Source organism: Salmo salar, unplaced genomic scaffold, assembly GCF_905237065.1.
Source record: "Salmo salar unplaced genomic scaffold, Ssal_v3.1, whole genome shotgun sequence".
NCBI classification, from domain to species: domain Eukaryota; kingdom Metazoa; phylum Chordata; class Actinopteri; order Salmoniformes; family Salmonidae; genus Salmo; species Salmo salar.
In genome coordinates, this window is record NW_025550321.1 from 1 (window position 1) to 23,581 (window position 23,581).

Genomic DNA, 23,581 nt, shown 5'->3' on the forward strand with positions numbered 1-23,581 from the left:
GAAAGCGGTAAAATTCCGACAGGGAATCTCCTTTTCGGCAAACAGAGGAAAAAAATCCCAAAGGCGGGGCGGTCGGGGTCACGCGCATAAGCTAGTGTCTCTTGATGGGCCACTTGAGAAAGGCGATAATGTGTTTCAGCCTGGGGCTGGAATGACGACATTCTCTTTTTTCCCGGGCTATGAGAGCCTATGGACGACGTGGGAAGTGTCACGTTAGAGCAGAGATCCTTAGTAAATGATAGAGATGGCAAAGAAGTTCCAGAAATGGTCAGACAGGCCACTTCCTGTAAAGGAATCTCTCAGGTTTTGACCTGCCATTTGAGTTCTGTTATACTCACAGACACCATTCAAACAGTTTTAGAAAATTTAGGGTGTTTTCTATCCATATGTAATAAGTATATGCATATTCTAGTTACTGAGTAGGAGTGGTAACCAGATTAAATCGGGTATGTTTTTTATCCAGCCGTGTCAATGCTGCCCCCTAGCCCTAACAGGTTTTAACAAGCTCAGACAGGCAGATCTCTGGCCACTGGTTGCAAACAGCCACCTCTTGGGCGCAGGACGAGGTGGCTGAATGGTTTAGGCGATGGACTCCGTATCTATTGTGATATTCACTAGTTGGCTCAATATCGCACTTCATTTAGAAAACCTACAAAAACGAAGAGCAAATCTGACTTCCACGAACAAGGACATTGATTCCAATGTAATACACTTGAAATGACACCCAGCCCCTAAAACTAGTGAATATCTCATGCTCTGCATTGGCCGAGAATCGAACCCGGGTCAATTGCTTGGAAGGCAGCTATGCTCACCACTATACCACCAATGCTATGCGAAGCTCGTAAGCAACATGGAGACATCGATTCATATCCTGACCGTCATTTTTGTGGAAAGTGAAAATTCTTTGACCAAACGGATCGTTGGTATAGTTGTACTATTATGGCTTAGGGTGCGAGAGGTCCCTGGTTAAAAAATCTATCATTTTAATCAGTACCTGTTACCTTCAGATTAGTCCCGTGACACTTGTGGAAAACGTAGGGCAAAACGGAGAACATTGTGACAAGTGGGGTCACATTAGTTTGTAGCCCAAAGATTTTGGATTCTACAAACAGATGTTTGCACATAGAGGGTTCCGACTTCAGACGAGTCCCCTGACACTTGTGGGGGACGTAGAGACAAATTGAGAACACCACCGTGTTCGTGAGGGTCTCCCCTTTCCAGGGAGTGGTCATACGATGTTGTAGGTCAAACGGTTCAGATGCTACAGATGTTTTTGTGAGAAGACCGATTATTGGTATGTCTCATGGTTTGACAAACACCGCTCTAGCTCCACCACCATTTATTGCAGATGTGGAGGTGTAACATAAACAGTTATGGAGGCTTGAGACAGATACGACGCGTTTCAATCTCTCTAGTTGAAAACTGATCGATTTGAATGGGTATTTTTTACGTTCGTTTACTTTGATTCACGTACTGATGCATCAATCGACTCAAAATAAATGAGCTCCATTCTTTTTTAAGTTTTATTTTTTCATTTTCTCTTTTAAAATATTAATTGACCTCATTTTGCTCAATATTCATTTGTCAACACTCATCATCAGTTTGCTGTCGCGGCTTAAGAAGACAGAATGTGAAAGACACAGCAGATGAAATACAAAAGATTTGAACTGAAGCCTGGTCAACAGTTTGGAAGACTGCTATGCTCACAAGTATAGCACAAACACTCACATGAGGTTCAATCTTTCCAAGCACCATGGACAAGAACAATTGATATCCTCATTGTAATTGCCGCAGAAAGCAAAACAATTTTATTCTTGTCTAAGGCTCGTTGGTCTAGGGGTATGATTCTCGCTTTGGGTGCGAGAGGTCCCGGGTTCAAATCCCGGATGAGCCCTTTTGCAGATCTTTTAACAAGCTCAGACAGGCAGATCTCTGGCCACTGGTTGCAAACAGCCACCTCTTGGGCGCAGGACGAGGTGGCTGAATGGTTTAGGCGATGACGATATTGGATATTCACTAGTTGGCTCAATATCGCACTTCATTTAGAAAACCTGCAAAAACTAAGAGCAAATCTGACTTCCACGAACAAGGACATTGATTCCAATGTAATACACTTGAAATGACACCCAGCCCCTAAAACTAGTGAATATCTCATGCTCTGCATTGGCCAGGAATTGAACCCGGGTCAACTGCTTGGAAGGCAGCTATGCTCACCACTATACCACCAATGCTATGTATAGCTCGTAAGCAACATGGAGACATCGATTCATATCCTGGCCGTCATTTTTGTGGAAAGTGAAAATACTTTGACCAAACGGATCGTTGGTATAGTTGTACTATTATGGCTTAGGGTGCGAGAGGTCCCTGGTTAAAAAATCTATCATTTTAATCAGTACCTGTTACCTTCAGATTAGTCCCGTGACACTTGTGGAAAACGTAGGGCAAAACGGAGAACATTGTGACAAGTGGGGTCACATTAGTTTGTAGCCCAAAGATTTTGGATTCTACAAACAGAAGTTGGCACATAGAGGGTTCCGACTCCAGACGAGTCCCCTGACAGTTGTGGGGGACGTAGAGACAAATTGAGAACACCACCGTGTTCGTGAGGGTCTCCCCTTTCCAGGGAGTGGTCATACGATGTTGTAGGTCAAACGGTTCAGATGCTACAGATGTTTTTGTGAGAAGACCGATTATTGGTATGTCTCATGGTTTGACAAACACCGCTCTAGCTCCACCACCATTTATTGCAGATGTGGAGGTGTAACATAAACAGTTATGGAGGCTTGAGACAGATACGACGCGTTTCAATCTCTCTAGTTGAAAACTGATCGATTTGAATGGGTATTTTTTACGTTCGTTTACTTTGATTCACGTACTGATGCATCAATCGACTCAAAATAAATGAGCTCCATTCTTTTTGAAGTTTTATTTTTTCATTTTCTCTTTTAAAATATTAATTGACCTCATTTTGCTCAATATTCATTTGTCAACACTCATCATCAGTTTGCTGTCGCGGCTTAAGAAGACAGAATGTGAAAGACACAGCAGATGAAATACAAAAGATTTGAACTGAAGCCTGGTCAACAGTTTGGAAGACTGCTATGCTCACAAGTATAGCACAAACACTCACATGAGGTTCAATCTTTCCAAGCACCATGGACAAGAACAATTGATATCCTCATTGTAATTGCCGCAGAAAGCAAAACAATTTTATTCTTGTCTAAGGCTCGTTGGTCTAGGGGTATGATTCTCGCTTTGGGTGCGAGAGGTCCCGGGTTCAAGTCCCGGATGAGCCCTTTTGCAGATCTTTTAACAAGCTCAGACAGGCAGATCTCTGGCCACTGGTTGCAAACAGCCACCTCTTGGGCGTAGGACGAGGTGGCTGAATGGTTTAGTCGATGGACTCCGTATCTATTGTGATATTCACTAGTTGGCTCAATATCGCACTTCATTTAGAAAACCTACAAAAACGCAGAGCAAATCTGACTTCCACGAACAAGGACATTGATTCCAATGTAATACACTTGAAATGACACCCAGCCCCTAAAACTAGTGAATATCTCATGCTCTGCATTGGGCAGGAATTGAACCCGGGTCAACTGCTTGGAAGGCAGCTATGCTCACCACAATACCACCAATGCTATGTATAGCCCGTAAGCAACATGGAGACATCGATTCATATCCTGGCCGTCATTTTTGTGGAAAGTGAAAATACTTTGACCAAACGGATCGTTGGTATAGTTGTACTATTATGGCTTAGGGTGCGAGAGGTCCCTGGTTAAAAAATCTATCATTTTAATCAGTACCTGTTACCTTCAGATTAGTCCCGTGACACTTGTGGAAAACGTAGGGCAAAACGGAGAACATTGTGACAAGTGGGGTCACATTAGTTTGTAGCCCAAAGATTTTGGATTCTACAAACAGAAGTTGGCACATAGAGGGTTCCGACTCCAGACGAGTCCCCTGACAGTTGTGGGGGACGTAGAGACAAATTGAGAACACCACCGTGTTTGTGAGGGTCTCCCCTTTCCAGGGAGTGGTCATACGATGTTGTAGGTCAAACGGTTCAGATGCTACAGATGTTTTTGTGAGAATACCGATTATTGGTATGTCTCATGGTTTGACAAACACCGCTCTAGCTCCACCACCATTTATTGCAGATGTGGAGGTGTAACATAAACAGTTATGGAGGATTGAGACAGATACGACGCGTTTCAATCTCTCTAGTTGAAAACTGATCGATTTGAATGGGTATTTTTTACGTTCGTTTACTTTGATTCACGTACTGATGCATCAATCGACTCAAAATAAATGAGCTCCATTCTTTTTGAAGTTTTATTTTTTCATTTTCTCTTTTAAAATATTAATTGACCTCATTTTGCTCAATATTCATTTGTCAACACTCATCATCAGTTTGCTGTCGCGGCTTAAGAAGACAGAATGTGAAAGACACAGCAGATGAAATACAAAAGATTTGAACTGAAGCCTGGTCAACAGTTTGGAAGACTGCTATGCTCACAAGTATAGCACAAACACTCACATGAGGTTCAATCTTTCCAAGCACCATGGACAAGAACAATTGATATCCTCATTGTAATTGCCGCAGAAAGCAAAACAATTTTATTCTTGTCTAAGGCTCGTTGGTCTAGGGGTATGATTCTCGCTTTGGGTGCGAGAGGTCCCGCGTTCAAATCCCGGATGAGCCCTTTTGCAGATCTTTTAACAAGCTCAGACAGGCAGATCTCTGGCCACTGGTTGCAAACAGCCACCTCTTGGGCGCAGGACGAGGTGGCTGAATGGTTTAGGCGATGGACTGCGTATCTATTGTGATATTCACTAGTTGGCTCAATATCGCACTTCATTTAGAAAACCTGCAAAAACGAAGAGCAAATCTGACTTCCACGAACAAGGACATTTATTCCAATGTAATACACTTGAAATGACACCCAGCCCCTAAACCTAGTGAATATCTCATGCTCTGCATTGGCTGGGAATCGAACCCTGGTCAACTGCTTGGAAGGCAGCTATGCTCACCACTATACCACCAATGCTATGTGAAGCTCGTAAGCAACATGGAGACATCGATTCATATCCTGACCGTCATTTTTGTGGAAAGTGAAAATTCTTTGACCAAACGGATCGTTGGTATAGTTGTACTATTATGGCTTAGGGTGCGAGAGGTCCCTGGTTAAAAAATCTATCATTTTAATCAGTACCTGTTACCTTCAGATTAGTCCCGTGACACTTGTGGAAAACGTAGGGCAAAACGGAGAACATTGTGACAAGTGGGGTCACATTAGTTTGTAGCCCAAAGATTTTGGATTCTACAAACAGAAGTTTGCACATAGAGGGTTCCGACTTCAGACGAGTCCCCTGACAGTTGTGGGGGGACGTAGAGACAAATTGAGAACACCACCGTGTTCGTGAGGGTCTCCCCTTTCCAGGGAGTGGTCATACGATGTTGTAGGTCAAACGGTTCAGATGCTACAGATGTTTTTGTGAGAAGACCGATTATTGGTATGTCTCATGGTTTGACAAACACCGCTCTAGCTCCACCACCATTTATTGCAGATGTGGAGGTGTAACATAAACAGTTATGGAGGATTGAGACAGATACGACGCGTTTCAATCTCTCTAGTTGAAAACTGATCGATTTGAATGGGTATTTTTTACGTTCGTTTACTTTGATTCACGTACTGATGCATCAATCGACTCAAAATAAATGAGCTCCATTCTTTTTGAAGTTTTATTTTTTCATTTTCTCTTTTAAAATATTAATTGACCTCATTTTGCTCAATATTCATTTGTCAACACTCATCATCAGTTTGCTGTCGCGGCTTAAGAAGACAGAATGTGAAAGACACAGCAGATGAAATACAAAAGATTTGAACTGAAGCCTGGTCAACAGTTTGGAAGACTGCTATGCTCACAAGTATAGCACAAACACTCACATGAGGTTCAATCTATCCAAGCACCATGGACAAGAACAATTGATATCCTCATTGTAATTGCCGCAGAAAGCAAAACAATTTTATTCTTGTCTAAGGCTCGTTGGTCTAGGGGTATGATTCTCGCTTTGGGTGCGAGAGGTCCCGGGTTCAAATCCCGGATGAGCCCTTTTGCAGATCTTTTAACCTCTATGGGACCGGCGGGACGAATTCGTCCCACCTACGTAACATCCACTGCCAGCCTGTGGCGCGATTTTCAAAATCTTCAAAATCCTATTACTTCAATTTCTCAAACATATGACTATTTTACAGCCATTTAAAGATAAGACTCTCGTTAATCTAACCACACTGTCCGATTTCAAAAAGGCTTTACAACGAAAGCAAAACATTAGATTATGTCAGCAGAGTACCAAGCCAGAAATAATCAGACACCCATTTTTCAAGCCAGCATATAATGTCACCAAAACCCAGAAGACAGCTAAATGCAGCACTCACCTTTGATGATCTTCATCAGATGACAACCCTAGGACATTATGTTATACAATACATGCATGTTTTGTTCAATCAAGTTCATATTTATATCAAAAACCAGCTTTTTACATTAGCATGTGACGTTCAGAACTAGCATACCCCCGCAAACTTACGGGGAATTCGCTAACATTTTACTAAATTACTCACGATAAACGTTCACAAAAAGCATAACAATTATTTTAAGAATTATAGATACAGACCTCCTCTATGCACTCGATATGTCCGATTTTAAAATAGCTTTTTGGTGAAAGCACATTTTGCAATATTCTAAGTATATAGCCCAGGCATCACGGGCTCGCTATTTAGACACCCGGCAAGTTTAGCACTCACCATAATCATATTTACTATTATAAAAATGTCATTACCTTTTGTTGTCTTCGTCAGAATGCACACCCAGGACGTCTACTTCAATAACAAATGTTGGTTTGGTCCAAAATAATCCATCGTTATATCCGAATAGCGGCGTTTTGTTCGTGCGTTCCAGACACTATCCGAAATAGTAAAGAAGTGTCGCGCTTGGCGCAATTCCTGACAATAAAATTCAAAGTATTCAATTGCCGTACGTCGAAGCATGTCAACCGCTGTTTAAAATCAATTTTTACGTCATTTTTCTCGTAGAAAAGCGATAAAATTCCGACAGGGAATCTCCTTTTCGGCAAACAGAGGAAAAAAATCCCAAAGGCGGGGGCGGTCGGGGTCACGCGCATAAGCTAGTGTCTCTTGATGGGCCACTTGAGAAAGGCGATAATGTGTTTCAGCCTGGGGCTGGAATGACGACATTCTCTTTTTCCCGGGCTATGAGAGCCTATGGACGACGTGGGAAGTGTCACGTTAGAGCAGAGATCCTTAGTAAATGATAGAGATGGCAAAGAAGTTCCAGAAATGGTCAGACAGGCCACTTCCTGTAAAGGAATCTCTCAGGGTTTTGACCTGCCAAATGAGTTCTGTTATACTCACAGACACCATTCAAACAGTTTTGGAAAATTTAGGGTGTTTTCTATCCATATGTAATAAGTATATGCATATTCTAGTTACTGGGTAGGATTAGTAACCAGATTAAATCGGGTACATTTTTTTTATCCAGACGTGCAAATGCTGCCCCCTAGACCCAACAGGTTAACAAGCTCAGACAGGCAGATCTCTGGCCACTGGTTGCAAACAGCCACCTCTTGGGCGCAGGACGAGGTGGCTGAATGGTTTAGGCGATGGACTGCGTATCTATTGTGATATTCACTAGTTGGCTCAATATCGCACTTCATTTAGAAAACCTGCAAAAACTAAGAGCAAATCTGACTTCCACTAACAAGGACATTGATTCCAATGTAATACACTTGAAATGACACCCAGCCCCTAAACCTAGTGAATATCTCATGCTCTGCATTGGCTGGGAATTGAACCCTGGTCAACTGCTTGGAAGGCAGCTATGCTCACCACTATACCACCAATGCTATGTGAAGCTCTTAAGCAACATGGAGACATCGATTCATATCCTGACCGTCATTTTTGTGGAAAGTGAAAATTCTTTGACCAAACGGATCGTTGGTATAGTTGTACTATTATGGCTTAGGGTGCGAGAGGTCCCTGGTTAAAAAATCTATCATTTTAATCAGTACCTGTTACCTTCAGATTAGTCCCGTGACACTTGTGGAAAACGTAGGGCAAAACGGAGAACATTGTGACAAGTGGGGTCACATTAGTTTGTAGCCCAAAGATTTTGGATTCTACAAACAGATGTTTGCACATAGAGGGTTCCGACTTCAGACGAGTCCCCTGACACTTGTGGGGGACGTAGAGACAAATTGAGAACACCACCGTGTTCGTGAGGGTCTCCCCTTTCCAGGGAGTGGTCATACGATGTTGTAGGTCAAACGGTTCAGATGCTACAGATGTTTTTGTGAGAATACCGATTATTGGTATGTCTCATGGTTTGACAAACACCGCTCTAGCTCCACCACCATTTATTGCAGATGTGGAGTTGTAACATAAACAGTTACGGAGGCTTGAGACAGATACGACGCGTTTCAATCTCTCTAGTTGAAAACTGATCGATTTGAATGGGTATTTTTTACGTTCGTTTACTTTGATTCACGTACTGATGCATCAATCGACTCAAAATAAATGAGCTCCATTCTTTTTAAGTTTTATTTTTTCATTTTCTCTTTTAAAATATTAATTGACCTCATTTTGCTCAATATTCATTTGTCAACACTCATCATCAGTTTGCTGTCGCGGCTTAAGAAGACAGAATGTGAAAGACACAGCAGATGAAATACAAAAGATTTGAACTGAAGCCTGGTCAACAGTTTGGAAGACTGCTATGCTCACAAGTATAGCACAAACACTCACATGAGGTTCAATCTATCCAAGCACCATGGACAAGAACAATTGATATCCTCATTGTAATTGCCGCAGAAAGCAAAACAATTTTATTCTTGTCTAAGGCTCGTTGGTCTAGGGGTATGATTCTCGCTTTGGGTGCGAGAGGTCCCGGGTTCAAATCCCGGATGAGCCCTTTTGCAGATCTTTTAACAAGCTCAGACAGGCAGATCTCTGGCCACTGAGTTGCAAACAGCCACCTCTTGGGCGCAGGACGAGGTGGCTGAATGGTTTAGGCGATGGACTGCGTATCTATTGTGATATTCACTAGTTGGCTCAATATCGCACTTCATTTAGAAAACCTGCAAAAACTAAGAGCAAATCTGACTTCCACTAACAAGGACATTGATTCCAATGTAATACACTTGAAATGACACCCAGCCCCTAAACCTAGTGAATATCTCATGCTCTGCATTGGCTGGGAATTGAACCCTGGTCAACTGCTTGGAAGGCAGCTATGCTCACCACTATACCACCAATGCTATGTGAAGCTCTTAAGCAACATGGAGACATCGATTCATATCCTGACCGTCATTTTTGTGGAAAGTGAAAATTCTTTGACCAAACGGATCGTTGGTATAGTTGTACTATTATGGCTTAGGGTGCGAGAGGTCCCTGGTTAAAAAATCTATCATTTTAATCAGTACCTGTTACCTTCAGATTAGTCCCGTGACACTTGTGGAAAACGTAGGGCAAAACGGAGAACATTGTGACAAGTGGGGTCACATTAGTTTGTAGCCCAAAGATTTTGGATTCTACAAACAGATGTTTGCACATAGAGGGTTCCGACTTCAGACGAGTCCCCTGACACTTGTGGGGGACGTAGAGACAAATTGAGAACACCACCGTGTTCGTGAGGGTCTCCCCTTTCCAGGGAGTGGTCATACGATGTTGTAGGTCAAACGGTTCAGATGCTACAGATGTTTTTGTGAGAATACCGATTATTGGTATGTCTCATGGTTTGACAAACACCGCTCTAGCTCCACCACCATTTATTGCAGATGTGGAGTTGTAACATAAACAGTTACGGAGGCTTGAGACAGATACGACGCGTTTCAATCTCTCTAGTTGAAAACTGATCGATTTGAATGGGTATTTTTTACGTTCGTTTACTTTGATTCACGTACTGATGCATCAATCGACTCAAAATAAATGAGCTCCATTCTTTTTAAGTTTTATTTTTCATTTTCTCTTTTAAAATATTAATTGACCTCATTTTGCTCAATATTCATTTGTCAACACTCATCATCAGTTTGCTGTCGCGGCTTAAGAAGACAGAATGTGAAAGACACAGCAGATGAAATACAAAAGATTTGAACTGAAGCCTGGTCAACAGTTTGGAAGACTGCTATGCTCACAAGTATAGCACAAACACTCACATGAGGTTCAATCTATCCAAGCACCATGGACAAGAACAATTGATATCCTCATTGTAATTGCCGCAGAAAGCAAAACAATTTTATTCTTGTCTAAGGCTCGTTGGTCTAGGGGTATGATTCTCGCTTTGGGTGCGAGAGGTCCCGGGTTCAAATCCCGGATGAGCCCTTTTGCAGATCTTTTAACAAGCTCAGACAGGCAGATCTCTGGCCACTGGTTGCAAACAGCCACCTCTTGGGCGCAGGACGAGGTGGCTGAATGGTTTAGGCGATGGACTGCTATCTATTGTGATATTCACTAGTTGGCTCAATATCGCACTTCATTTAGAAAACCTGCAAAAACTAAGAGCAAATCTGACTTCCACTAACAAGGACATTGATTCCAATGTAATACACTTGAAATGACACCCAGCCCCTAAACCTAGTGAATATCTCATGCTCTGCATTGGCTGGGAATTGAACCCTGGTCAACTGCTTGGAAGGCAGCTATGCTCACCACTATACCACCAATGCTATGTGAAGCTCTTAAGCAACATGGAGACATCGATTCATATCCTGACCGTCATTTTTGTGGAAAGTGAAAATTCTTTGACCAAACGGATCGTTGGTATAGTTGTACTATTATGGCTTAGGGTGCGAGAGGTCCCTGGTTAAAAAATCTATCATTTTAATCAGTACCTGTTACCTTCAGATTAGTCCCGTGACACTTGTGGAAAACGTAGGGCAAAACGGAGAACATTGTGACAAGTGGGGTCACATTAGTTTGTAGCCCAAAGATTTTGGATTCTACAAACAGATGTTTGCACATAGAGGGTTCCGACTTCAGACGAGTCCCCTGACACTTGTGGGGGACGTAGAGACAAATTGAGAACACCACCGTGTTCGTGAGGGTCTCCCCTTTCCAGGGAGTGGTCATACGATGTTGTAGGTCAAACGGTTCAGATGCTACAGATGTTTTTGTGAGAATACCGATTATTGGTATGTCTCATGGTTTGACAAACACCGCTCTAGCTCCACCACCATTTATTGCAGATGTGGAGTTGTAACATAAACAGTTACGGAGGCTTGAGACAGATACGACGCGTTTCAATCTCTCTAGTTGAAAACTGATCGATTTGAATGGGTATTTTTTACGTTCGTTTACTTTGATTCACGTACTGATGCATCAATCGACTCAAAATAAATGAGCTCCATTCTTTTTAAGTTTTATTTTTTCATTTTCTCTTTTAAAATATTAATTGACCTCATTTTGCTCAATATTCATTTGTCAACACTCATCATCAGTTTGCTGTCGCGGCTTAAGAAGACAGAATGTGAAAGACACAGCAGATGAAATACAAAAGATTTGAACTGAAGCCTGGTCAACAGTTTGGAAGACTGCTATGCTCACAAGTATAGCACAAACACTCACATGAGGTTCAATCTATCCAAGCACCATGGACAAGAACAATTGATATCCTCATTGTAATTGCCGCAGAAAGCAAAACAATTTTATTCTTGTCTAAGGCTCGTTGGTCTAGGGGTATGATTCTCGCTTTGGGTGCGAGAGGTCCCGGGTTCAAATCCCGGATGAGCCCTTTTGCAGATCTTTTAACAAGCTCAGACAGGCAGATCTCTGGCCACTGAGTTGCAAACAGCCACCTCTTGGGCGCAGGACGAGGTGGCTGAATGGTTTAGGCGATGGACGCGTATTATTGTGATATTCACTAGTTGGCTCAATATCGCACTTCATTTAGAAAACCTGCAAAAACTAAGAGCAAATCTGACTTCCACTAACAAGGACATTGATTCCAATGTAATACACTTGAAATGACACCCAGCCCCTAAACCTAGTGAATATCTCATGCTCTGCATTGGCTGGGAATTGAACCCTGGTCAACTGCTTGGAAGGCAGCTATGCTCACCACTATACCACCAATGCTATGTGAAGCTCTTAAGCAACATGGAGACATCGATTCATATCCTGACCGTCATTTTTGTGGAAAGTGAAAATTCTTTGACCAAACGGATCGTTGGTATAGTTGTACTATTATGGCTTAGGGTGCGAGAGGTCCCTGGTTAAAAAATCTATCATTTTAATCAGTACCTGTTACCTTCAGATTAGTCCCGTGACACTTGTGGAAAACGTAGGGCAAAACGGAGAACATTGTGACAAGTGGGGTCACATTAGTTTGTAGCCCAAAGATTTTGGATTCTACAAACAGATGTTTGCACATAGAGGGTTCCGACTTCAGACGAGTCCCCTGACACTTGTGGGGGACGTAGAGACAAATTGAGAACACCACCGTGTTCGTGAGGGTCTCCCCTTTCCAGGGAGTGGTCATACGATGTTGTAGGTCAAACGGTTCAGATGCTACAGATGTTTTTGTGAGAATACCGATTATTGGTATGTCTCATGGTTTGACAAACACCGCTCTAGCTCCACCACCATTTATTGCAGATGTGGAGTTGTAACATAAACAGTTACGGAGGCTTGAGACAGATACGACGCGTTTCAATCTCTCTAGTTGAAAACTGATCGATTTGAATGGGTATTTTTTACGTTCGTTTACTTTGATTCACGTACTGATGCATCAATCGACTCAAAATAAATGAGCTCCATTCTTTTTAAGTTTTATTTTTTCATTTTCTCTTTTAAAATATTAATTGACCTCATTTTGCTCAATATTCATTTGTCAACACTCATCATCAGTTTGCTGTCGCGGCTTAAGAAGACAGAATGTGAAAGACACAGCAGATGAAATACAAAAGATTTGAACTGAAGCCTGGTCAACAGTTTGGAAGACTGCTATGCTCACAAGTATAGCACAAACACTCACATGAGGTTCAATCTATCCAAGCACCATGGACAAGAACAATTGATATCCTCATTGTAATTGCCGCAGAAAGCAAAACAATTTTATTCTTGTCTAAGGCTCGTTGGTCTAGGGGTATGATTCTCGCTTTGGGTGCGAGAGGTCCCGGGTTCAAATCCCGGATGAGCCCTTTTGCAGATCTTTTAACAAGCTCAGACAGGCAGATCTCTGGCCACTGGTTGCAAACAGCCACCTCTTGGGCGCAGGACGAGGTGGCTGAATGGTTTAGGCGATGGACGCTATCTATTGTGATATTCACTAGTTGGCTCAATATCGCACTTCATTTAGAAAACCTGCAAAAACTAAGAGCAAATCTGACTTCCACTAACAAGGACATTGATTCCAATGTAATACACTTGAAATGACACCCAGCCCCTAAACCTAGTGAATATCTCATGCTCTGCATTGGCTGGGAATTGAACCCTGGTCAACTGCTTGGAAGGCAGCTATGCTCACCACTATACCACCAATGCTATGTGAAGCTCTTAAGCAACATGGAGACATCGATTCATATCCTGACCGTCATTTTTGTGGAAAGTGAAAATTCTTTGACCAAACGGATCGTTGGTATAGTTGTACTATTATGGCTTAGGGTGCGAGAGGTCCCTGGTTAAAAAATCTATCATTTTAATCAGTACCTGTTACCTTCAGATTAGTCCCGTGACACTTGTGGAAAACGTAGGGCAAAACGGAGAACATTGTGACAAGTGGGGTCACATTAGTTTGTAGCCCAAAGATTTTGGATTCTACAAACAGATGTTTGCACATAGAGGGTTCCGACTTCAGACGAGTCCCCTGACACTTGTGGGGGACGTAGAGACAAATTGAGAACACCACCGTGTTCGTGAGGGTCTCCCCTTTCCAGGGAGTGGTCATACGATGTTGTAGGTCAAACGGTTCAGATGCTACAGATGTTTTTGTGAGAATACCGATTATTGGTATGTCTCATGGTTTGACAAACACCGCTCTAGCTCCACCACCATTTATTGCAGATGTGGAGTTGTAACATAAACAGTTACGGAGGCTTGAGACAGATACGACGCGTTTCAATCTCTCTAGTTGAAAACTGATCGATTTGAATGGGTATTTTTTACGTTCGTTTACTTTGATTCACGTACTGATGCATCAATCGACTCAAAATAAATGAGCTCCATTCTTTTTAAGTTTTATTTTTTCATTTTCTCTTTTAAAATATTAATTGACCTCATTTTGCTCAATATTCATTTGTCAACACTCATCATCAGTTTGCTGTCGCGGCTTAAGAAGACAGAATGTGAAAGACACAGCAGATGAAATACAAAAGATTTGAACTGAAGCCTGGTCAACAGTTTGGAAGACTGCTATGCTCACAAGTATAGCACAAACACTCACATGAGGTTCAATCTATCCAAGCACCATGGACAAGAACAATTGATATCCTCATTGTAATTGCCGCAGAAAGCAAAACAATTTTATTCTTGTCTAAGGCTCGTTGGTCTAGGGGTATGATTCTCGCTTTGGGTGCGAGAGGTCCCGGGTTCAAATCCCGGATGAGCCCTTTTGCAGATCTTTTAACAAGCTCAGACAGGCAGATCTCTGGCCACTGAGTTGCAAACAGCCACCTCTTGGGCGCAGGACGAGGTGGCTGAATGGTTTAGGCGATGGACGTATTATTGTGATATTCACTAGTTGGCTCAATATCGCACTTCATTTAGAAAACCTGCAAAAACTAAGAGCAAATCTGACTTCCACTAACAAGGACATTGATTCCAATGTAATACACTTGAAATGACACCCAGCCCCTAAACCTAGTGAATATCTCATGCTCTGCATTGGCTGGGAATTGAACCCTGGTCAACTGCTTGGAAGGCAGCTATGCTCACCACTATACCACCAATGCTATGTGAAGCTCTTAAGCAACATGGAGACATCGATTCATATCCTGACCGTCATTTTTGTGGAAAGTGAAAATTCTTTGACCAAACGGATCGTTGGTATAGTTGTACTATTATGGCTTAGGGTGCGAGAGGTCCCTGGTTAAAAAATCTATCATTTTAATCAGTACCTGTTACCTTCAGATTAGTCCCGTGACACTTGTGGAAAACGTAGGGCAAAACGGAGAACATTGTGACAAGTGGGGTCACATTAGTTTGTAGCCCAAAGATTTTGGATTCTACAAACAGATGTTTGCACATAGAGGGTTCCGACTTCAGACGAGTCCCCTGACACTTGTGGGGGACGTAGAGACAAATTGAGAACACCACCGTGTTCGTGAGGGTCTCCCCTTTCCAGGGAGTGGTCATACGATGTTGTAGGTCAAACGGTTCAGATGCTACAGATGTTTTTGTGAGAATACCGATTATTGGTATGTCTCATGGTTTGACAAACACCGCTCTAGCTCCACCACCATTTATTGCAGATGTGGAGTTGTAACATAAACAGTTACGGAGGCTTGAGACAGATACGACGCGTTTCAATCTCTCTAGTTGAAAACTGATCGATTTGAATGGGTATTTTTTACGTTCGTTTACTTTGATTCACGTACTGATGCATCAATCGACTCAAAATAAATGAGCTCCATTCTTTTTAAGTTTTATTTTTTCATTTTCTCTTTTAAAATATTAATTGACCTCATTTTGCTCAATATTCATTTGTCAACACTCATCATCAGTTTGCTGTCGCGGCTTAAGAAGACAGAATGTGAAAGACACAGCAGATGAAATACAAAAGATTTGAACTGAAGCCTGGTCAACAGTTTGGAAGACTGCTATGCTCACAAGTATAGCACAAACACTCACATGAGGTTCAATCTATCCAAGCACCATGGACAAGAACAATTGATATCCTCATTGTAATTGCCGCAGAAAGCAAAACAATTTTATTCTTGTCTAAGGCTCGTTGGTCTAGGGGTATGATTCTCGCTTTGGGTGCGAGAGGTCCCGGGTTCAAATCCCGGATGAGCCCTTTTGCAGATCTTTTAACAAGCTCAGACAGGCAGATCTCTGGCCACTGAGTTGCAAACAGCCACCTCTTGGGCGCAGGACGAGGTGGCTGAATGGTTTAGGCGATGGACATTAGTGATATTCACTAGTTGGCTCAATATCGCACTTCATTTAGAAAACCTGCAAAAACTAAGAGCAAATCTGACTTCCACTAACAAGGACATTGATTCCAATGTAATACACTTGAAATGACACCCAGCCCCTAAACCTAGTGAATATCTCATGCTCTGCATTGGCTGGGAATTGAACCCTGGTCAACTGCTTGGAAGGCAGCTATGCTCACCACTATACCACCAATGCTATGTGAAGCTCTTAAGCAACATGGAGACATCGATTCATATCCTGACCGTCATTTTTGTGGAAAGTGAAAATTCTTTGACCAAACGGATCGTTGGTATAGTTGTACTATTATGGCTTAGGGTGCGAGAGGTCCCTGGTTAAAAAATCTATCATTTTAATCAGTACCTGTTACCTTCAGATTAGTCCCGTGACACTTGTGGAAAACGTAGGGCAAAACGGAGAACATTGTGACAAGTGGGGTCACATTAGTTTGTAGCCCAAAGATTTTGGATTCTACAAACAGATGTTTGCACATAGAGGGTTCCGACTTCAGACGAGTCCCCTGACACTTGTGGGGGACGTAGAGACAAATTGAGAACACCACCGTGTTCGTGAGGGTCTCCCCTTTCCAGGGAGTGGTCATACGATGTTGTAGGTCAAACGGTTCAGATGCTACAGATGTTTTTGTGAGAATACCGATTATTGGTATGTCTCATGGTTTGACAAACACCGCTCTAGCTCCACCACCATTTATTGCAGATGTGGAGTTGTAACATAAACAGTTACGGAGGCTTGAGACAGATACGACGCGTTTCAATCTCTCTAGTTGAAAACTGATCGATTTGAATGGGTATTTTTACGTTCGTTTACTTTGATTCACGTACTGATGCATCAATCGACTCAAAATAAATGAGCTCCATTCTTTTTAAGTTTTATTTTTTCATTTTCTCTTTTAAAATATTAATTGACCTCATTTTGCTCAATATTCATTTGTCAACACTCATCATCAGTTTGCTGTCGCGGCTTAAGAAGACAGAATGTGAAAGACACAGCAGATGAAATACAAAAGATTTGAACTGAAGCCTGGTCAACAGTTTGGAAGACTGCTATGCTCACAAGTATAGCACAAACACTCACATGAGGTTCAATCTATCCAAGCACCATGGACAAGAACAATTGATATCCTCATTGTAATTGCCGCAGAAAGCAAAACAATTTTATTCTTGTCTAAGGCTCGTTGGTCTAGGGGTATGATTCTCGCTTTGGGTGCGAGAGGTCCCGGGTTCAAATCCCGGATGAGCCCTTTTGCAGATCTTTTAACAAGCTCAGACAGGCAGATCTCTGGCCACTGAGTTGCAAACAGCCACCTCTTGGGCGCAGGACGAGGTGGCTGAATGGTTTAGGCGATGGACGCATTATTGTGATATTCACTAGTTGGCTCAATATCGCACTTCATTTAGAAAACCTGCAAAAACTAAGAGCAAATCTGACTTCCACTAACAAGGACATTGATTCCAATGTAATACACTTGAAATGACACCCAGCCCCTAAACCTAGTGAATATCTCATGCTCTGCATTGGCTGGGAATTGAACCCTGGTCAACTGCTTGGAAGGCAGCTATGCTCACCACTATACCACCAATGCTATGTGAAGCTCGTAAGCAACATGGAGACATCGATTCATATCCTGACCGTCATTTTTGTGGAAAGTGAAAATTCTTTGACCAAACGGATCGTTGGTATAGTTGTACTATTATGGCTTAGGGTGCGAGAGGTCCCTGGTTAAAAAATCTATCATTTTAATCAGTACCTGTTACCTTCAGATTAGTCCCGTGACACTTGTGGAAAACGTAGGGCAAAACGGAGAACATTGTGACAAGTGGGGTCACATTAGTTTGTAGCCCAAAGATTTTGGATTCTACAAACAGATGTTTGCACATAGAGGGTTCCGACTTCAGACGAGTCCCCTGACACTTGTGGGGGACGTAGAGACAAATTGAGAACACCACCGTGTTCGTGAGGGTCTCCCCTTTCCAGGGAGTGGTCATACGATGTTGTAGGTCAAACGGTTCAGATGCTACAGATGTTTTTGTGAGAATACCGATTATTGGTATGTCTCATGGTTTGACAAACACCGCTCTAGCTCCACCACCATTTATTGCAGATGTGGAGTTGTAACATAAACAGTTACGGAGGCTTGAGACAGATACGACGCGTTTCAATCTCTCTAGTTGAAAACTGATCGATTTGAATGGGTATTTTTTACGTTCGTTTACTTTGATTCACGTACTGATGCATCAATCGACTCAAAATAAATGAGCTCCATTCTTTTTAAGTTTTATTTTTTCATTTTCTCTTTTAAAATATTAATTGACCTCATTTTGCTCAATATTCATTTGTCAACACTCATCATCAGTTTGCTGTCGCGGCTTAAGAAGACAGAATGTGAAAGACACAGCAGATGAAATACAAAAGATTTGAACTGAAGCCTGGTCAACAGTTTGGAAGACTGCTATGCTCACAAGTATAGCACAAACACTCACATGAGGTTCAATCTATCCAAGCACCATGGACAAGAACAATTGATATCCTCATTGTAATTGCCGCAGAAAGCAAAACAATTTTATTCTTGTCTAAGGCTCGTTGGTCTAGGGGTATGATTCTCGCTTTGGGTGCGAGAGGTCCCGGGTTCAAATCCCGGATGAGCCCTTTTGCAGATCTTTTAACAAGCTCAGACAGGCAGATCTCTGGCCACTGGTTGCAAACAGCCACCTCTTGGGCGCAGGACGAGGTGGCTGAATGGTTTAGGCGATGGACTGATATTGTGATATTCACTAGTTGGCTCAATATCGCACTTCATTTAGAAAACCTGCAAAAACTAAGAGCAAATCTGACTTCCACTAACAAGGACATTGATTCCAATGTAATACACTTGAAATGACACCCAGCCCCTAAACCTAGTGAATATCTCATGCTCTGCATTGGCTGGGAATCGAACCCTGGTCAACTGCTTGGAAGGCAGCTATGCTCACCACTATACCACCAATGCTATGTGAAGCTCTTAAGCAACATGGAGACATCGATTCATATCCTGACCGTCATTTTTGTGGAAAGTGAAAATTCTTTGACCAAACGGATCGTTGGTATAGTTGTACTATTATGGCTTAGGGTGCGAGAGGTCCCTGGTTAAAAAATCTATCATTTTAATCAGTACCTGTTACCTTCAGATTAGTCCCGTGACACTTGTGGAAAACGTAGGGCAAAACGGAGAACATTGTGACAAGTGGGGTCACATTAGTTTGTAGCCCAAAGATTTTGGATTCTACAAACAGATGTTTGCACATAGAGGGTTCCGACTTCAGACGAGTCCCCTGACACTTGTGGGGGACGTAGAGACAAATTGAGAACACCACCGTGTTCGTGAGGGTCTCCCCTTTCCAGGGAGTGGTCATACGATGTTGTAGGTCAAACGGTTCAGATGCTACAGATGTTTTTGTGAGAATACCGATTATTGGTATGTCTCATGGTTTGACAAACACCGCTCTAGCTCCACCACCATTTATTGCAGATGTGGAGTTGTAACATAAACAGTTACGGAGGCTTGAGACAGATACGACGCGTTTCAATCTCTCTAGTTGAAAACTGATCGATTTGAATGGGTATTTTTTACGTTCGTTTACTTTGATTCACGTACTGATGCATCAATCGACTCAAAATAAATGAGCTCCATTCTTTTTAAGTTTTATTTTTTCATTTTCTCTTTTAAAATATTAATTGACCTCATTTTGCTCAATATTCATTTGTCAACACTCATCATCAGTTTGCTGTCGCGGCTTAAGAAGACAGAATGTGAAAGACACAGCAGATGAAATACAAAAGATTTGAACTGAAGCCTGGTCAACAGTTTGGAAGACTGCTATGCTCACAAGTATAGCACAAACACTCACATGAGGTTCAATCTTTCCAAGCACCATGGACAAGAACAATTGATATCCTCATTGTAATTGCCGCAGAAAGCAAAACAATTTTATTCTTGTCTAAGGCTCGTTGGTCTAGGGGTATGATTCTCGCTTTGGGTGCGAGAGGTCCCGGGTTCAAATCCCGGATGAGCCCTTTTGCAGATCTTTTAACAAGCTCAGACAGGCAGATCTCTGGCCACTGAGTTGCAAACAGCCACCTCTTGGGCGCAGGACGAGGTGGCTGAATGGTTTAGGCGATGGACGCTATTATTGTGATATTCACTAGTTGGCTCAATATCGCACTTCATTTAGAAAACCTGCAAAAACTAAGAGCAAATCTGACTTCCACTAACAAGGACATTGATTCCAATGTAATACACTTGAAATGACACCCAGCCCCTAAACCTAGTGAATATCTCATGCTCTGCATTGGCTGGGAATTGAACCCTGGTCAACTGCTTGGAAGGCAGCTATGCTCACCACTATACCACCAATGCTATGTGAAGCTCGTAAGCAACATGGAGACATCGATTCATATCCTGACCGTCATTTTTGTGGAAAGTGAAAATTCTTTGACCAAACGGATCGTTGGTATAGTTGTACTATTATGGCTTAGGGTGCGAGAGGTCCCTGGTTAAAAAATCTATCATTTTAATCAGTACCTGTTACCTTCAGATTAGTCCCGTGACACTTGTGGAAAACGTAGGGCAAAACGGAGAACATTGTGACAAGTGGGGTCACATTAGTTTGTAGCCCAAAGATTTTGGATTCTACAAACAGATGTTTGCACATAGAGGGTTCCGACTTCAGACGAGTCCCCTGACACTTGTGGGGGACGTAGAGACAAATTGAGAACACCACCGTGTTCGTGAGGGTCTCCCCTTTCCAGGGAGTGGTCATACGATGTTGTAGGTCAAACGGTTCAGATGCTACAGATGTTTTTGTGAGAATACCGATTATTGGTATGTCTCATGGTTTGACAAACACCGCTCTAGCTCCACCACCATTTATTGCAGATGTGGAGTTGTAACATAAACAGTTACGGAGGCTTGAGACAGATACGACGCGTTTCAATCTCTCTAGTTGAAAACTGATCGATTTGAATGGGTATTTTTTACGTTCGTTTACTTTGATTCACGTACTGATGCATCAATCGACTCAAAATAAATGAGCTCCATTCTTTTTAAGTTTTATTTTTTCATTTTCTCTTTTAAAATATTAATTGACCTCATTTTGCTCAATATTCATTTGTCAACACTCATCATCAGTTTGCTGTCGCGGCTTAAGAAGACAGAATGTGAAAGACACAGCAGATGAAATACAAAAGATTTGAACTGAAGCCTGGTCAACAGTTTGGAAGACTGCTATGCTCACAAGTATAGCACAAACACTCACATGAGGTTCAATCTATCCAAGCACCATGGACAAGAACAATTGATATCCTCATTGTAATTGCCGCAGAAAGCAAAACAATTTTATTCTTGTCTAAGGCTCGTTGGTCTAGGGGTATGATTCTCGCTTTGGGTGCGAGAGGTCCCGGGTTCAAATCCCGGATGAGCCCTTTTGCAGATCTTTTAACAAGCTCAGACAGGCAGATCTCTGGCCACTGAGTTGCAAACAGCCACCTCTTGGGCGCAGGACGAGGTGGCTGAATGGTTTAGGCGATGGACATTATTGTGATATTCACTAGTTGGCTCAATATCGCACTTCATTTAGAAAACCTGCAAAAACTAAGAGCAAATCTGACTTCCACTAACAAGGACATTGATTCCAATGTAATACACTTGAAATGACACCCAGCCCCTAAACCTAGTGAATATCTCATGCTCTGCATTGGCTGGGAATTGAACCCTGGTCAACTGCTTGGAAGGCAGCTATGCTCACCACTATACCACCAATGCTATGTGAAGCTCTTAAGCAACATGGAGACATCGATTCATATCCTGACCGTCATTTTTGTGGAAAGTGAAAATTCTTTGACCAAACGGATCGTTGGTATAGTTGTACTATTATGGCTTAGGGTGCGAGAGGTCCCTGGTTAAAAAATCTATCATTTTAATCAGTACCTGTTACCTTCAGATTAGTCCCGTGACACTTGTGGAAAACGTAGGGCAAAACGGAGAACATTGTGACAAGTGGGGTCACATTAGTTTGTAGCCCAAAGATTTTGGATTCTACAAACAGATGTTTGCACATAGAGGGTTCCGACTTCAGACGAGTCCCCTGACACTTGTGGGGGGACGTAGAGACAAATTGAGAACACCACCGTGTTCGTGAGGGTCTCCCCTTTCCAGGGAGTGGTCATACGATGTTGTAGGTCAAACGGTTCAGATGCTACAGATGTTTTTGTGAGAATACCGATTATTGGTATGTCTCATGGTTTGACAAACACCGCTCTAGCTCCACCACCATTTATTGCAGATGTGGAGTTGTAACATAAACAGTTACGGAGGCTTGAGACAGATACGACGCGTTTCAATCTCTCTAGTTGAAAACTGATCGATTTGAATGGGTATTTTTTACGTTCGTTTACTTTGATTCACGTACTGATGCATCAATCGACTCAAAATAAATGAGCTCCATTCTTTTTAAGTTTTATTTTTTCATTTTCTCTTTTAAAATATTAATTGACCTCATTTTGCTCAATATTCATTTGTCAACACTCATCATCAGTTTGCTGTCGCGGCTTAAGAAGACAGAATGTGAAAGACACAGCAGATGAAATACAAAAGATTTGAACTGAAGCCTGGTCAACAGTTTGGAAGACTGCTATGCTCACAAGTATAGCACAAACACTCACATGAGGTTCAATCTATCCAAGCACCATGGACAAGAACAATTGATATCCTCATTGTAATTGCCGCAGAAAGCAAAACAATTTTATTCTTGTCTAAGGCTCGTTGGTCTAGGGGTATGATTCTCGCTTTGGGTGCGAGAGGTCCCGGGTTCAAATCCCGGATGAGCCCTTTTGCAGATCTTTTAACAAGCTCAGACAGGCAGATCTCTGGCCACTGAGTTGCAAACAGCCACCTCTTGGGCGCAGGACGAGGTGGCTGAATGGTTTAGGCGATGGACTGCGTATCTATTGTGATATTCACTAGTTGGCTCAATATCGCACTTCATTTAGAAAACCTGCAAAAACTAAGAGCAAATCTGACTTCCACTAACAAGGACATTGATTCCAATGTAATACACTTGAAATGACACCCAGCCCCTAAACCTAGTGAATATCTCATGCTCTGCATTGGCTGGGAATTGAACCCTGGTCAACTGCTTGGAAGGCAGCTATGCTCACCACTATACCACCAATGCTATGTGAAGCTCTTAAGCAACATGGAGACATCGATTCATATCCTGACCGTCATTTTTGTGGAAAGTGAAAATTCTTTGACCAAACGGATCGTTGGTATAGTTGTACTATTATGGCTTAGGGTGCGAGAGGTCCCTGGTTAAAAAATCTATCATTTTAATCAGTACCTGTTACCTTCAGATTAG

At 42.2% G+C, this 23,581-nt stretch overlaps 18 non-coding genes across 18 annotated transcripts; 15 read left to right on the forward strand and 3 right to left on the reverse strand.

The window, feature by feature from the left end:
- The first annotated feature begins 1,822 nt into the window (after positions 1–1,822).
- On the forward strand, positions 1,823–1,894 carry trnap-ugg (transfer RNA proline (anticodon UGG)). Its single transcript has one exon. It is a non-coding gene; the product is annotated as a tRNA-Pro (tRNA).
- A 265-nt stretch (positions 1,895–2,159) lies between these two features.
- Positions 2,160–2,231, reverse strand: trnag-ucc (transfer RNA glycine (anticodon UCC)). The gene has a single exon. It is a non-coding gene; the product is annotated as a tRNA-Gly (tRNA).
- A 993-nt stretch (positions 2,232–3,224) lies between these two features.
- Positions 3,225–3,296, forward strand: trnap-ugg (transfer RNA proline (anticodon UGG)). Its single transcript has one exon. It is a non-coding gene; the product is annotated as a tRNA-Pro (tRNA).
- A 1,338-nt stretch (positions 3,297–4,634) lies between these two features.
- trnap-ugg (transfer RNA proline (anticodon UGG)) lies at positions 4,635–4,706 on the forward strand. Its single transcript has one exon. It is a non-coding gene; the product is annotated as a tRNA-Pro (tRNA).
- A 273-nt stretch (positions 4,707–4,979) lies between these two features.
- On the reverse strand, positions 4,980–5,051 carry trnag-ucc (transfer RNA glycine (anticodon UCC)). The gene has a single exon. It is a non-coding gene; the product is annotated as a tRNA-Gly (tRNA).
- A 994-nt stretch (positions 5,052–6,045) lies between these two features.
- On the forward strand, positions 6,046–6,117 carry trnap-ugg (transfer RNA proline (anticodon UGG)). Its single transcript has one exon. It is a non-coding gene; the product is annotated as a tRNA-Pro (tRNA).
- Positions 6,118–8,919: 2,802 nt separating this feature from the next.
- On the forward strand, positions 8,920–8,991 carry trnap-ugg (transfer RNA proline (anticodon UGG)). The gene has a single exon. It is a non-coding gene; the product is annotated as a tRNA-Pro (tRNA).
- Positions 8,992–10,328: 1,337 nt separating this feature from the next.
- trnap-ugg (transfer RNA proline (anticodon UGG)) lies at positions 10,329–10,400 on the forward strand. The gene has a single exon. It is a non-coding gene; the product is annotated as a tRNA-Pro (tRNA).
- A 1,336-nt stretch (positions 10,401–11,736) lies between these two features.
- trnap-ugg (transfer RNA proline (anticodon UGG)) lies at positions 11,737–11,808 on the forward strand. Its single transcript has one exon. It is a non-coding gene; the product is annotated as a tRNA-Pro (tRNA).
- Positions 11,809–13,144: 1,336 nt separating this feature from the next.
- Positions 13,145–13,216, forward strand: trnap-ugg (transfer RNA proline (anticodon UGG)). Its single transcript has one exon. It is a non-coding gene; the product is annotated as a tRNA-Pro (tRNA).
- A 1,335-nt stretch (positions 13,217–14,551) lies between these two features.
- Positions 14,552–14,623, forward strand: trnap-ugg (transfer RNA proline (anticodon UGG)). Its single transcript has one exon. It is a non-coding gene; the product is annotated as a tRNA-Pro (tRNA).
- Positions 14,624–15,957: 1,334 nt separating this feature from the next.
- Positions 15,958–16,029, forward strand: trnap-ugg (transfer RNA proline (anticodon UGG)). Its single transcript has one exon. It is a non-coding gene; the product is annotated as a tRNA-Pro (tRNA).
- Positions 16,030–17,358: 1,329 nt separating this feature from the next.
- trnap-ugg (transfer RNA proline (anticodon UGG)) lies at positions 17,359–17,430 on the forward strand. Its single transcript has one exon. It is a non-coding gene; the product is annotated as a tRNA-Pro (tRNA).
- Positions 17,431–18,764: 1,334 nt separating this feature from the next.
- Positions 18,765–18,836, forward strand: trnap-ugg (transfer RNA proline (anticodon UGG)). The gene has a single exon. It is a non-coding gene; the product is annotated as a tRNA-Pro (tRNA).
- Positions 18,837–19,104: 268 nt separating this feature from the next.
- trnag-ucc (transfer RNA glycine (anticodon UCC)) lies at positions 19,105–19,176 on the reverse strand. The gene has a single exon. It is a non-coding gene; the product is annotated as a tRNA-Gly (tRNA).
- Positions 19,177–20,168: 992 nt separating this feature from the next.
- trnap-ugg (transfer RNA proline (anticodon UGG)) lies at positions 20,169–20,240 on the forward strand. The gene has a single exon. It is a non-coding gene; the product is annotated as a tRNA-Pro (tRNA).
- Positions 20,241–21,575: 1,335 nt separating this feature from the next.
- trnap-ugg (transfer RNA proline (anticodon UGG)) lies at positions 21,576–21,647 on the forward strand. Its single transcript has one exon. It is a non-coding gene; the product is annotated as a tRNA-Pro (tRNA).
- Positions 21,648–22,980: 1,333 nt separating this feature from the next.
- On the forward strand, positions 22,981–23,052 carry trnap-ugg (transfer RNA proline (anticodon UGG)). Its single transcript has one exon. It is a non-coding gene; the product is annotated as a tRNA-Pro (tRNA).
- The last annotated feature ends 529 nt before the right edge of the window (positions 23,053–23,581 follow it).